At 46.5% G+C, this 12189-nt stretch overlaps 2 pseudogenes; one reads left to right on the forward strand and one right to left on the reverse strand.

Moving 5' to 3' along the window:
* Positions 1–12189, reverse strand: part of LOC107183068 — a 78774-nt pseudogene that overhangs the window by 66086 nt on the left and 499 nt on the right.
* LOC102766256 overlaps positions 11390–12189 on the forward strand; it is a 956-nt pseudogene continuing 156 nt past the window's right edge.

Here is a 12189-nt window from a genome sequence, read left to right on the forward strand (position 1 = left end):
TCGGCCCTGCTCTGAGCCTGACCAGGGGCTGCACCTAGGGATTGGGCCTGCCCTCTGCCTCCCAGGAGCAGGCCTAAGCCAGCAGGTCATTATCTCCCGAGGGGTCCCAGGCTGCGAGGGCACAGGCCGGGCTTCAAGACCCCCCCTTCCCCCCAGTGCACAAATTTTTGTGCACCGGGCCTCTAGTAAATAAATAAATAAGAATCCCCAACTGTCAGCCATTTCTGTTGATTTCCTGAGAAAGAGCCATTGCTGGACCCTCTCTCCTCTTCCTCCTCCTCTGGCTTCTTCCTCAGGTAGCAAGATTCTCAGAAGCCAGTGCTCTGCAGGGTGACCTTCACTCTTCGCTCTCAACTTCTGACTCCTCCCTGTGACTATTTAATCACTACCGATTACTACTTCTTAACCACATTAGATTTTAAAATCTAATCAAGTGTGATTTAAAATTACATCACACTTGCCAACTGAGGCATCAAAACAAACAATATGTGGGACATTTACACAACGGAATACTATGCAGCTGTAAAAAAGAGAAACCTCTTACTCTTTGGGAGAGCATGGATGGACCTGGAGAATATTATGCTAAGTGAAATAAGCCAGTCAGAGAAAGACAAATATCACATCATCTCACTTATTTGTGGAATCTAATAAACAAAATGAATTCACCAACAATATAAGACCCAAAGCATGGAGGCATGGAACAGACTGACATATCTCAATGTGGGGGTGAGGGGATGAGAAGAGATAAAGCAAAGATCTTATATACTTATATGCGTAGTCCACTGACACGGGCAATATGGGGGGTAAAAAGAGGGGAGGGATGGGAGGCATCTATAATATTATCAACAATAAAAAATAAAAACAATAAAGGAAATAAACCAACAATAAGCTATCAGGGATGAATATTAAGTCCAAGAGCATGCAATAAAATCTAGCTTATTCCACTTATTCTGCATATTTAACATACAATAAAACTCTTTTTTTTTTTTTAAGAATTCATCTTTACTTGGTACATTTATATAATGGAATACTAGCAGCTATAAAAGAGAAGGCTCTCTTACCCTTTGAGCCAGCATGAAGGGACCTGGAGAGTATCATGCTAAGCAGAAATAAGCCAGTCAGAGAAAGACAAGTATCACATGACCTGACTTATATGTGAAATCTAATGAGCAAAATAAATTGACAAACAAAATAGATCCAGAGTGTGGACGAAAGGGGTCACTTGCTGACCTAACAAGCTCAGGGGAGGCCTGCATGGCGATCTTGCAAACTCGGAGACCTAAAGTAACCACAAAGGATGGTCCAAAATTAAACTTTAACTAAAAGCAGTTATGGTGGGCAGTTACGTCCTGGGCCAGTATCTTCACTGACAAGGTCAACCTTCACCTTAACTGAGCCTGTCTGTCTTTTTGCATCTATGATAACATACCCTTGAAATGTCTGGGTAACTTGTGATTTCCCTTTATCTTGAGCCCCTGGGGCACAACCAGGTATGCTGGGCCCCAGGACAGATACCACAAATTCCCCCATCATCATGTTAATTGTTCCTGCACCCACCTAAGTATGTGTCCATCATTTTACTTTTTATCCAATCCCAGGGGTTTCCCTGCTTTGCTTATCCCTCCTCCTTAATCTGTCACCAATGAATTTCATGTTACCCACCTATGTTCCTCCTTTGGTTGCAAATGTATAAATGAAATGTAACCCCGCCATTCCTCGGAGCACTATCTCAATTCGTTGAAATTCTGCTTCCCGGCATATGTCGACAGTTTGGCTCAAATAACTCACAAAAATTCTTTACAGGTTTCAATGGTTTTTTTACGTTAACAAGAGGCATGGAAGCATGCAACAGACTGAAGAATCTCAGAGGGTAGGGGAGTGGGGAGGCAGGAAGAGTTTAACCAAAGAATTTGTATGCATATATGCATAGCCCATAGACAGAGACAGTAGTGTGGTGAAGGCCTGGGGCAGGGGGTGGGGAGGAGTGGGGTGGAGGGAGTATTGGGGGAATAAAATGGGGACATCTGCAAAGCTGTCAACAATAAAGATAAATTGTTTTAAAGAACTCATTATTATAAAGTTTCCAAGTGCTAACATGGGGTTTCATCCTTTATTCCTTACAACAACCTTATGAAATAAAGTCAGCACTATCTAATTATATAATCAGGGTGTAGGAAATGGACCTCTGTGATCCATCTCCAGCATGGTCAGCTTTTAATGGAATTTACTGAACTTCCCCAGGGCAAACAGAATGTAGGGAGGAGGGAAGAGGACAAAGTACTGTGCACGTGGGCAACCCCCCAGGCAGGCGTCTGCCTCACCTAGACGGGGAGGTAGAGGCAGCTAGAAAGGCCTCGGTCCAATTTTTTTAAATAGCCCAATGGGAGACAGCAAGACCTAGACGAAATATGAGGAAACGGGTGACCTCATAGTACTCAGCCAATGAGGAACCGGAGGAGGGACTGAATAAATAGGCATGTTCCTTGCCCCACAATGTGCCTGTACAATGGATGCCTGCTCTCAAGAGTATATTAAAAGTCTCGTTTTCACCATACTTCTGTTTCCGACTCCGTCATTTGAAATTTGGAAAGGGGAGCCATTTCCACAAGGGCAACAAAGAAGCCAAGGTCCTTATGCAAATTTCCATAAAAATAGCTGAATGGGGATTAAAACTCTGTTCACATGCTAACAGTTCATTTTCTCCTGAAAATCTTTTGTGAAAATTCTGGCTTCCCCTGGGCTGCTCACAGCAACCACCGTTAAATCATCAAAGGTCCACCCTAAGCCCAGCTGCTCTTGGGAGAAGCGGTGGCATTGTCAGAATTCAGTGCCTGACTCTGCTCTGAAAAGGGCTGCCTCTCTCTCAGAAGGACCCCACCCCTCTCGGGAACTTCCAAATTTCTAACCCTAACCCTAACCCTTTCCTTTAAATCAGAGGAGCCCAGACATGCTCTTCTAATTTGGTGAAAATCTATCCAGCTGTTTCATTTGATGTAATAAATGAAATTTTGTTTTATCTAAATGGGTGCTATTGTCCTGCAGTATGAGCTATTGACTCTGCCAAACTTCAGGGCCATCAGTAATGTGTGGCCCAATGCCCTAAAAGCTGTTTTGGTGTGTGGTCTCATTAGAGGGCCAGATTATTGTTTCTCCATCAGTGGCCCTACCACGAGGTACTTGTTAAAATGCAGATTCCTAGGTCCCAATACAGAACTATGGAGTTGGACTTAGAGGTGATGATGCATTAACCACCACTAAAAGGTGTGGTGATTGCTGGGCGGAGGTGGTGGAGGGAGGTGGAGGAGGGCGTGAAGGGACAAATGGTGATGGAAGGAGACTTGACTTGAGGTGGTGAACACACAATACAATATACAGATGATGTGTTGTGAAATTGTGCACCTGAAACCTGTGTGATTTTGTTAACCAGTGTCACCTCAATAAATTCAATAAAAAGGAAAAGAACAACACTGATTGAAAGGTTAACATGGTGGTGAGCAGGCAGGCTATAAATAGCCATCTCAGACAGTGATCAAAGAGAATTTTAATTTATTTAAGGAAAAGGGAATGGAAGATGTGATAGCCAAAAGGAAGGGCTACACAGCACTGAACCAAAAAGTATTGGTTCCATGATGGCAGCAAAAATGTACTTAGGACAGTGAAACAAGGAAGCGCATAGGAGAAGCCATAGGAGAGCCTCAGCTGGGCTGCCTTGGCTCCCTGGGAAGTCAGAGAAAAGGGGGCCTTGGAGACAGGGTCAGAGGGTTAGCCTGGGATGAGCTGCCACTGCCCACTGCTCCCCTAGTTGCAAGTCTCATGGGGTCGCTTAGAGGTTAGGGGATACGTACCTGTGGGAGGAGGAGAGGGGGAAGGGAAGGAAGGAAATGGCACCACATGCTCCTAGGAGGGAGAGTGTGCCCTGGGTCCTTTGTCCTGAGCATATTTATCTCTCTCTTCAAGGTGGAAATCCTCGAGGATCTTAATAGAATCCTCTAAGGGGAGGGTCTTACTAGAATATTCATCAGCTTTCCAGCTGTGCCCTTTCAGGGTGGTGGTCTCCATTGATTGGCCAGTACCAGGTCAGGGGTCATTAGTCAATGTAGCTGGTCCTGAGGCAGCTGCAGAGTCGCTTGTCTGGTTTTGCTGCTTTTCTGGTCCTGGAGCTGAAATACAACTGAGGCCTAGATGTTATCCTTAGGGAGGAAAAGGTCAGGGGGTCTAAACCTCATGACCAGCAATATGAAAGGTCAGGGGTTCAAACCGCATCGTCAGTGACATGCTAGGGGAGGACAGGTTACCCTGGGGGTGAGGTTCTTGTTTTCCCAGTCTTGCCCCTGGCTAGGCATCCGGGGCGTTCTGCCCTGGTGAGTTTCTGTACCTCATCTTTGTTCTGCTCATGTCTGTCTAACTCTTAGGAAGCAGTATCAACACTTTAGGCCCTTTAAGCTGATTTCCAGTTTTGTCCTGTTCCCAGCGTGTGGAGCACAGAGTCGATCAGCCGAGGGTATGACTACCTCCGCAAAACTCTCTGTGGACCTGCTCCAGCCCAGCCTGAGGCTCATGGATTATCCAGCAACACAGAAAATAAGTCATTTGATCGCTGTTAGGCAAAAATTCTAGTCTGGGACCTTCCTCTGCTTGGAAACCTGCTGAAGATGAGGCGCCTGGGGCACATTCAGCTCCTTCTGTGTCTCCTTCCACCACCACTATCACCCGCCACCCCCCCAACCCCCACCCCCACCCCCCGCTGCCTCTGGTTCCGCCTTGGGCTGGGGGAGTGCTGGGAAGGGGAAGAGGCAGGGACTGGAGCCTTCCTATGTCGGTGGGACTGAGGCCTATGATTTTGTTAACCAGTGTCACCTCAATAAATTCAATAAAAAGGAAAAGAACAACACTGATTAAAAGGTTAACATGGTGGTGAGCAGGCAGGCTATAAATAGCCATCTCAGACAGTGATCAAAGATGTCTGCATAATTACTGACTCTTCTTCCTCAGTGGGGCACCCTCCTCCGCTGAGGACCCTGATGTAGGCACCAATATGGATGGTATTTTCTCTAACTGGCCACCAATGCCATCCCCTCAGATCTGGTTTCCCCTACAGTCCACCTCCAGCCTCCTGGTGCTGGGTTCACCCTGCCCTTCAGGAGGTCCTCTTCATTAAGGTGACACAAGTCCCACTTTCTCTTCCGGGTCCTCACCTATTTGCACTTTAGATCCTCCACCAATGGGAGTGCAGTTCATCCATCATTGTCTTCTCACCTCATTCTGTCAACTCTGGTAAGAAAGAAATGGGTACCAGTCCCTTCACCTGAAACTCTGTGAAGTCCCCCCTCGTTTGGTGTACTCCACTGTGGGAGCTCTCCTCCCCTCTCCTCTCCCACCAGCAAAGCATAGTGATCTCTCTCTCTCTCTCCCTCTCTCTCTCTCTCTCTCTCTCTCTCTCTCCAAAGAATTCTCAATGCCCAGCCCCAGATGATTCTTCACCTCACCTGGAGCACGAGAGGGGTGAATGCTGGCAGCACCAGTTCCACAGACTCATAGGTGGTCTGGCATCTCAGGAGGAAGTAGGGACATTTGTCACCTGTCGTAGTATCCGGGCAGACAACTAAAAAGTCACATCTAACATCTGTTACATTAGTCAGACTCACAGGTACAAGAAAAAAGACTCATTCAATTCTTCTTAATTAGTGGAGCTTTGAGATAAGAAGACCAATGGAAGAAGGAGCACTCAGATTCTACAGCAGCCCGAGGGCAGCTGTGCCCAGACTTCCCAAGGACTAGAAGGCAGTTCAGAGTGTAAAACAAATCTAATGACCAGGAACGCTGGACCCCTCAGCAAAGGAGTGCTGACTCCCATGACATGGGGACAGAGCTGTGTGGGGACCCTGAGCAGAGTACTCCAGATGTGAAAAGGCAATGACACAGCAGTTTTATTGTACGTACTGCGCAGGCGCACCTTTGTAGTATGTAACTAGTTGACCCGACGCTGATGTCACCATTTGGCTTGAAGCCTCTTTGGTCTGCGTTAGTATAAAATGTGCTACTGAACAGCTGGTGGCTGGCTGCTTTGTGTGCACTAAAGCATGTCCCACCTACCTGCGGCTGCTCACGTCTTCTTCCAGTTCCCGGCTCCCACGGAAGTCCTGTCCCTAGCAGAGGGACTCGGGCCCCACAAGCTGCCTCCCTGTTTCTGCTGCCATCCCTTCTTTTGCTGACACCCACATGCCAGTTCTTACTCTAAGCTCTGTCCCATGGAACATAATGCTAACAGGTGGGTGTTCTGTCATCAAATGTCTGGGAAACACTGAGTGAACATTAGACAAGCTTTTTACTGTGGGATTCTCAGCCTTTCAAATGCTAAAGCTCCGTGCAACTTTCTCAAAGGGGGTGTAAATGTGGGGTTTCTCTAATGCACTGGCCTATGACACCCCATTTAAGGAACACCTGTTACGGGCTGCAAGACCAGCTCAGGCTCCATGGCTGGGAGCGATACATGTCCTTCCTCTACTTCTTTGGCTCACTCATGGCTTTGAGGTCTGTAGCATCTGCAGACTATTCGCTTTGTATTTTCAGCTCCTGCTCTCACAACCAAACAACTCTCCCTATGTCTCAATTCTCTTAAAGATAAAGAAATTGCTTAGTCCACTGTGGTCACCATCAGGACGATTTAGGGAGATCCTTAGTATCGAGCCATTTTGTGGGCCATTGACCAACCTACAGCCTGACTCACGTTGACCTGGGTGATCACCCCTGACCAGGAAAGTGGAACCAACTATGACCTCCCACCCTCCGCAAGAGACTGTGACTAAGACAGCACCGTGATTGACCCTTTATAAACACCACAGACTCTCTAAGCCAGCCGTGGGCAAACTATGGCCCGTGGGCCGGATCCGGCCCGTTTGAAATGAATAAAACTTAAAAAAAAAAAGACCGTACCCTTTTATGTAATGATGTTTACTTTGAATTTATATTAGTTCACACAAACACTCCATCCATGCTTTTGTTCCGGCCCTCCGGTCCAGTTTAAGAACCCACTGTGGCCCTCGAGCCAAAAAGTTTGCCCACCCCTGCTCTAAACCCTTCGTGACAACCAGCCACTGACTGAAGAAGTGTAGCTTTTGTAACTGGGAGACTTCTGTTAAATAAATGTTTCTCAAGTGCCTTGAGAGTCCCCCAGCCTGGTGAAGTGCACTGCGATCAGAATGAGACCAGGGTCCATGGTAACTCCTCTAAGCTTCTTCACTGAAGAAATGAGCCACATTTTAAGTATATACACTGAATGGCCAGATTATTATGACCGCCTGACGTTTGTAGGCAAATTAGCTATAATTTCGCAATGAAGTTGCTAGAGGGCCAGACCAATATAAATAGGGAAGCAGGCTGTTTACCACGACAGTAGAAGTGATTTTTTTCTGAAGATATGGGTAAACAATCAATTTTAACATCCTTTGAATGTGGGATGATTGTTGGTGCTCGGAGCCATGGAGCGAGTATCAGCAAAACAGCCGAAGGCCTGTTCGAACACCTTTGCTGTCTGCAGTTACCACTGGCATTGACGCCACAAGATGTTGAAAGGTGATGTGAGGAATCTGACACCATGCCTGATGAATAGCACTGTCCAGTTCTGTGAGAGTTGACAGTTGTGGAACCAGCTGCCTGATGGCTCTTTTAACTTCGTCCCACAAATGCTCAATTGGATTGAGATATGGTGATTGTGGGGGCCACCTAAGCAAGCGAAAGTCTCCCTCCTCATGTGCTTTTTTTTTTTGTCTTTTTTATTTTTTTAATTGAACTTCCTATTTTGAGATACATTCACATTTGCATGCAGTTGTAAGAAATAATACAGAGAGATCCGGTTTGTTCTTTACCCAACTTCCCCCAGTGATAACCTCTTGAAAAACTAGAGAGCAAGTCACAACCAGGATATCAGCACTGACAGTCAAGATACGGCTCCATCACCGCAAGGCTCCCTCATGGTGGCCTCCCCTACCGCCCCCTTCCTTAACCCCTGGCAACCATGAATCTCTTCTCCTTTTCTACCTGTTAGTGGCCAGATTATTATGACCACCCCATCAGTACTTTGTTGGGCCACCTTTTGCCTTCAATACTGCGGCGATTCTTCTTGGCATTGACTCCACGAGATGTTGAAAGGTGATGCGAGGACTCTGACACCAGCCTGATGAATGGCACTGTCCAGTTCTGTGGGATTGGATGGTTGTGGAACCAGCTGACTGATGGCTCTTTTAACTTCGTCCCACAAATGCTCATTGGATTGAGATCTGGTGATTGTGGGGGCCGCCTAAGCAAGGTAAAGTCTCCCTCATGTTCTTGAAACCACTCCTGCACAATATGAGCACCGTGGCATGGCGCATTGTCTTGTTGGAAGAAGCCATCTCCATTGGGATACGCCATCAACATGATAGGATGAACTTGATCAGCAATGATACTTAGGTATGTTGTGCTATTCAGACATTCTTCCACATGAATTAAAGGGCCCAAATCATGCCAGGAAAACATGCCCCAAACCATAACACTGCCCCCACCAGCTTGAAGGGTGGTACTCATGCATGTGGGATGCATGCTTTCATGCTGTTTCCGCCAAATTCTCACTCTGCCATCTGCATGATGCAACTGGAAACGTGATTCATCAGATCACATGACTTTTTTCCAGTGCTCTACTGTCCAATCCTTGTTTTGCAGCTCTGAGTTTAAAATGTAGGTGTGCTTTTTCTTCCTGACATGTATTCATGCTGCCCTGGTCCTATAAATAGCTTAGCCCCTCATCTTTAGCTCCGTGCTCAGTCAGCCCATGTGAGGAAAGTACTGCTTTATTAACCTTAGTCCACAGCTTAGATCCAAAAATGCACTTCTTCAACATTATAAAAACATAAGCAGGCCATTGGGACTGACAGTCAATTTAAAAAGCCATGAACTCTTCCAGTCACTCCTTCATAGGGTCATTTATGAGCCATAATTAACATGCAATGGCAAGACAGAGGACTCTCCAAACAGGAGAAGTTCAGTGTAGTGCAAAGTGCATGACCTGGAGCCAGACAAACTCCATGACTTCAAGCAGGTGTGTTAAATATTCTACCTGTCAGTTTCCTCTTCTATTAAATGGAGAGTGTCATGTAGTTTTCAGAAAAAGGCTGTGTACATAAAGGACTGGCGCAGTGCCTAGAATACAGTAGTTGTTCAATAAATAGTAACAGTGATGGTAGCAGTAGCAGTAGTAGTAGTCGTCGTGGTAGTAGAAGTTAATAGTGCTGGGGATGATAGAAGTGGTGATGATATCTCTTTGGTTGTCTTTTTTTTTTTTGTCTGCCTAACATCCCTTTCCTCTACATTCTGATAATGACACCCTGTTTCCCTTGGGTAACTGCCCCCTAATTCTATGTGGTCCTGTAGGAACTGCCAATCACAGTGCCCAACACCCCCCACAACCCGACCACAGAATGGGATTCTGATCCAGCCTTTGTAAAGTTTGTTCCCTTTCTCTTGGCTCCATGGATTGGGAGTTGAGGATGGGAGTGTGCAGGGAGGACAAATGAGTGAAGTCTCTCCTCAGGGTTTTGTAGAGAGATGCTGAGAGAGAGAACCTATCCCACCTCTGGGGTGGCTGGGCTGAGATGATAAATGCTCAGAGCTGTCTGTGGTCATGCTGCCCTTCACCTCCTGCTCAACAGAAGTGCACCTTGAAACAGGAGAGAATGTGCCCAACACAGAGAGTAGCAAAACAGAAGGGAAGAGAGAGAGAAAATATTTATATCCCTGGATCCAGCCCCACTCCCAGATTTACCAGTTAAATAAGTCAATGGGTTCCCACTTTAGGCTTAAGCTCATTCTAATTGAGTTTCTACCCTTGACATTCAAATATTCCTGCTAATATAAATGTATTTTTTAAACAGAAAGAATGAGAAGGAGGACCAGGAAAGAGCACAGAAGCAATCCCCGGAGGCGTCCTCACACATTCGTTCCAGCACAGAAAATGAAAGCCAGCAGGTGAAGTGTGCAGCCCCTGAAGTGGCAAAGCTACTGAATCAGGGAACCTCCTGGAGGACACAGAAAGCAGCATGACGTCACTGCAGTTTCTTGCCCACAGCGTGGTCAGTGGAGGGAAGAAGGTAACCCCTGATCTTGTTTCCCTGGCCAGGCTTGTCCCCTGCTCCCCACAAAATAGGGAGACAGTGGCCAGGTAGGGACCATATTACAGTGCCTCACCGTGAAATACGAAGGAGCTAGCATTCTCTCCATTAAGCCACAGGAGCCATCAAACATTTTAAGAAGGGACTCTGGCCAGTGTAGCTTAGTAGTTACAGAGTCAGCCTGTGCACTGAAGGGTCTCGGGTTCGATTCCCGGTGAAGGGCAAGTACCTAGGTTGCAGGTTTGATCCCCCGCCCTGGTTGGGGTGAATGCGGAAGGCAAGCAATTGATGTGTCTCTCTCACATCAGGGTCTCTCTCTCGCTCTCCCACCCCCTTCCACTCTCTTTAAAAAGCAATGAAAAAAATATCCTCAATAAAAAAAAATATTTTAAGTTTTAAGAAAGATAATTACATGATTTTTTTTGCTTTTTGGGAGGAGGTGAAGAGATCCAAACTTGTTAAGCAAAAGAAATCGAGAATAAGCAAACACCAGAAGTTAACAGCCAAAGGTTCTTCAAGGTTGTGGAGAACAGCAAGAAAGATGGCTGGCCCAACAGCCCAGCAGAGGAACTAGGAGAGCCATGGCATGTAGGGAGGGCGGGAGAGAAGACTGAAAGTAGATGAGCAGTAAATGAAGGCACCTAACAGTGAGGCGGGTTCTAGCGCAGGTTCAGCTGCCACACAGTCCCCTCACCAAGGCGTGAACCAATCCTGAGCTGCCCTGGTGGGAGGCTTGTTGAAGATGAGGCTGTAGAACAGTAATGGCAAACCTATGACACACTCGAACTCATTTTTTTGGTTGATTTTTCTTTGTTAAATGGCATTTAAATGTATAAAATAAATATCAAAAATATGTCTTTGTTTTACTATGGTTGCAAATATCAAAAAATTTCTATATGTGACACAGCACCAGAGTTAAGTTAGGGTTTTTCAAAATGCTGACACGCTGAGCTCAAAAGGTTCGCCATCACTGCTATAGAAGCTGCTGGCAGGAGAGCGGGTTCTGGACGAGATGCAGGCTGGCGCATTTCCCCACTAGCTTCACCCTGGAGATGACAGAACTTGTTACCTGTTTCTTCACACACAAACTATTTTTCCTAGTTTCTTTGGAAAGATCAGAAAGAAAGCTCCGTTTTTGAGGTTTAGGGTCATCCTTCAAAATACCGGATATAACTTTAGCAGAAACTTTTCTCATGTTCAAGTTTTCTTTCCGAGTGAATCTAACTTTATCTAGTGTTAACTTTTCAGAAGTGTCATGGCTGCCCCGAGAGGCTAGGACGAGTTTGCGCCGGTTGTGCGGGGTCCGAACCCCGCGAGGTAAAGCTGTGCCTTACTTGCGGAGGCGACAGCGTCTCGCGTGCCTGGAGATGGCGGCGTCCGGGAGCGGTATGGCCCAGAAAACCTGGGAATTGGTCAACAACATGCAGGAAGCCCAGAGCATCGACGAAATCTACAAATACGACAAGAAACAGCAGCAAGACATCCTGGCGGCGAAGCCCTGGACTAAGGATCACCATTACTTTAAGTACTGCAAAATCTCAGCATTGGCGCTACTGAAAATGGTGATGCACGCCAGATCGGGAGGTAACGGAAGTGATGGATGGGCTTGATGCTGGGAAAGGTGGGTGGTGAAACGATGATCATTACGGACAGTTTCGCTTTGCCTGTAGAGGGCACTGAAACCCGAGTAAATGCTCAGGCTGCTGCGTAGGAGTACATGGCTGCATAGATCGAAAATGCCAAGCAGGTTGGCCGCCTTGAAAATGCAGTTGGCTGGTATCATAGCCATCCTGGCTATGGCTGCTGGCTTCCTGGGATTGATGTTAGCACTCAGATGCTCAATCAGCAGTTCCAGGAGCCGTTCGCAGCAGTGGTGATTGATCCAACAAGAACAATCTCTGCAGGGAAAGTGAATCTTGGAGCTTTCAGGACATACCCAAAGGGATACAAACCTCCTGATGAAGGCCCTTCTGAGTACCAGACTATCCCACTGAATAAAATAGAAGATTTTGGTGTACACTGCAAATAATATTATGCCTTAGAAGTA

Source organism: Myotis davidii, unplaced genomic scaffold (assembly GCF_000327345.1).
Source record: "Myotis davidii unplaced genomic scaffold, ASM32734v1 scaffold116, whole genome shotgun sequence".
In the NCBI taxonomy this organism is placed as follows: Eukaryota; Metazoa; Chordata; class Mammalia; order Chiroptera; family Vespertilionidae; genus Myotis; species Myotis davidii.